Raw genomic sequence first — 3,669 nt, forward strand, 5'->3', positions numbered from 1 at the left:
GGGGGGGGGGGGGGGAGAAACCGTTTGAGACAGTCGCCCAGAGCGCTGTCTCCTGTGTTGTCTGTAGCAGCGAGCTCATCGCGCCGCTCTCCTGTTCTTATTGATACAGTTTGTGTTTTTATTGGTCGTCGTACTGTAGCTGCACTGACTGGGACTCGAACTCATCTGGAGTCAACTGTACTTTCACTCTGATCACAGCAGATATTACAGTGGGACAAGAATGAAATGATTTAAAAATCTGTTCCTCGATGTGTAGATAAAATGTTAAAAAGTGCTTTGGTAAAAAAAAAAGAAAAAAAAAGATTGACTGGTTTCTGCGCCTTTACCTTTAAATGATAATGAGCCACTAGGGGGCTCTACACACCTTGATTGATGATTAAACCTAACATTGTTGCCATGGTTAGTCGTAAACTGTCGTGATACTCCAAATAGTTTTTGGGGTAAAACGGGTGTATATGAAGGTGAAAGCCACTAGATGGCAGCATTGTAGCTCATTTTGTTTAGTGGAGTGTATGCAACTCATACAGAATAAATATGACCAGGCCCTTAATAGTGTTTCAATCTAGAGGTCAAGGGTTAGATGTCGGTATCGGTTGATATCGGAATCGGAAATTAAGTGTTTGGACAATGTTAGCATATCGGATATCTGCAAAAAAGTTCATGTCAGACGTATTCGTATTCAGTCACTGATTTGTCTCTGTGAAGGTAATTGTCTGAGGAGAGGAGACATAATCTACCTGCCTCAACTCCGAGTGTGTGTGTGTGTGTGTGTGTGATGGGGGATGGTGGGGCTGTTCCTGGGGATTTGAGGGGGGGGCTGATGGGAGGGTGGGGTAGGGGGGGGGCTACAAAAGAAACAAAAAAGCAAGAGTGATGCCATAAGGCCTGCTATTCACTCATCATCGGAGCTTAACAGGCCTGTCGTTCCTGACAGGAGAAAAGCCTTTATCTGGGAGAAACTGTGTCCGTCTGCACACACACACACACACACACACACACTTAGACGCACGCACACACACAAAGAGCCACGCTTAGCGCATGGCGGGCTGTAGCTCACGCACACAAAGCAGGTAATCGGCTCTCTTATAGCGTCAGGGGTGAGAGGGAGGACGGAGGGATTTCTCCCCCGGAGCGTTCTCCTCTCTGACGGGATTAGAACCCACCGCTGTTCCCTCCAGGTGTTCCGCAGGGACAGGAGGTGAGAAAAGCGTACACGCACGAGGTTAACTCCTCACCCCTCTGAGGTGAGATCTTATCCTGCTGTTCGGTGTCACTTACATCAACACACACACAGAGGACTTTTGTAAAACAAACAAGTCTCCAAATCCATGTCGGAGCGTGAACCCAGGACCGGACGACCGCGACCAGGGACACGTTAAAAATGAGCCTCAAACACCAGACCATACAGAGGATGGAGGGGGGTACGGGGGGACGGGGGGGCAAGAAAATGACATTTGTTAATGACGTGTCTAAAACAGAGACTAAATCTGTGGGATGTGACCCCACTGTGGGACGGGTGAAGGACTTGTCATGGACCACATTAACAGGAAGAGCAGAAATAAATGAAACAAGAAAAGGTCGGCTCATTTAGGGAATGTCATACTGAAGCTCCGCCACTAGGGTAAAGGTGACAACGCCGTCCTTTAACCTGTGAAAAACAAAAAAACAAAACAAAAATAGAATTTTAATTTAATAATACATTTAAAAAAAATATAAATAACAATGATATAAATGAAGAAGTTGAAAAATAATGATAATACAATTTAATTTATTTTATTCTCTCTTTTAATTTTCTCTCCTGTGTTTCCCTCACCTGGGATTACTGACTCCGCCCCTGATGACTCTCACCTGTGTCTCGTTGTCTCCACCTCCTCTGTGTCTATATAATCTGTGTCTGTCTTCACCACTTCTTCACAGACTGTGAGGGAAACACAGCTGCTGCCTTTGATGGAGTTGTTTTTTTGTTGTTTTTTTTTATATTATTTTCCTGTGATTGTCTTTTCACCTTGTGTGTGTTTTTTTGTTTGTTGGTTTTTCTGGATGCTGCTTTTGTGATTTCTCGTGATTTTATCCACTGATTTAGACCCTTTTAGATCAGGATTCCTGGATTTGTTATGGGTTTTTTTAATCCACAAAAAAGGGTCCGCTGTCTCCCCCTGCTGTCAGAGTAAAAGTTAGACACCGTTGACCGTGATTATTGTAAAATGATCTCAGTCATTTCTTTTTATTTGACGTGGTTCACGTGTGTGGAAAAAGTTGTAAAATGATCTCAGTCATTTCTTTTATCACGTGTGTGGAGAAACTGAAATGTGAAGTGGACTCTGTTCTTCACGGAGCAGCCTAAAGATGTGGCCCATTTTTCTAGAATGTGGGTCATGTCCTGGTTTGATAGTCAGGTAGATGACACTTTTATCCGAGGCCGATTTGACTTTAAGTTTTCAAAATAATTGGGTTTGTGCTCCTGCCTTACAGCAGAAAGGTCAGGGGTTCGATTCCAGGTTGTAACCTAACCGTGCTGTGAGGTTGAACATTCACTCCAGACTGACCTCTAGTGTGAAAAGTGAGTGTGAATGGATGGTTGTTGTTGTTGTCTGTGGTGTTAAACAAAAATGGAGAACACGCTAAGACGAGTACTGCGAAACATGAAAACTGCAGTAACTTACACTACAAAGTCAAACCCTGGTACTGAACCTCCAGACCGGAGACTTGACTTACACCCGTGCCACACTCTGGGCCTCACTCCTCCACTGGACCACCTAAAGGAGGAGAGCATGAATTATGTAAATCGGTCCAACAGCTGCTGTTCCTCTCCTCTGACTGGTGGGCTACACACACACACACACACACACACACACACACACACACACACATACACATAATTCACACTCATTAGCCCTAATCAAGCAGACGTATGCTCTCTGGGTTCCCCGGGTCTGCGGGGGTTAATTTACAAAGCCTCTATTACTTTATTATCATGTCATGTCGTCGGTCACGTGACGCTCACTGTGCCACGTGCGCGCTATTATAATGTCATTACGGCTGATGACACTCGGAGCAGCAGATCTGGTCTTCCTTAAACGTGTTTTCATTGTTGTGGATGACGTAGGAGTTAATGAACTGTGATTAGCAGAAGCTACAACACCGACTGGTGTGTCCGTGCAGGAGAGCTGGGCCGCCCCCTGCTGGCTGCCCGGAGCTAACGATAATCTGATCACATGCAGACTAACAATCAGAGCGGTTTTTTTTCTTCTGTTTGTTTTTGTTATTTTTTGAGTCAAATATGGGCAGGAAAAATGAACTGATTTTTTTTTTTAGTCAAATATTGGCAGGAAAAATGAACTGATGCTCCATGAAATTAATAAAAATAGATCCTGAATAACAAATGTTCAATAAAAGTTTCCAGGTAAATGTGCAAATGTTATAATCAGACATTTGTTAATTCTACAAACATAAAATCTTTAACGCTGTATTTTAGTCTAAATTTAATTTTAAATTTAGTTTAATCTCCAGTTTAATTCTCCAAGAACAACAAATTACAACTTTAATCCATTTAAACGCTGTCTTTATTTTAAAGCTGGTGTGTGTGTGTGTGTGTGTGTGTGTGTGTGTGTGTCAACACTGGGTTTCTGGATTAAATGTTTGATTCAGGACGGGATCAAGAAATATAAT

Source organism: Cynoglossus semilaevis, chromosome 15 (genome assembly GCF_000523025.1).
Source record: "Cynoglossus semilaevis isolate Cse_v1.0 chromosome 15, Cse_v1.0, whole genome shotgun sequence".
Taxonomy (NCBI): domain Eukaryota; kingdom Metazoa; phylum Chordata; class Actinopteri; order Pleuronectiformes; family Cynoglossidae; genus Cynoglossus; species Cynoglossus semilaevis.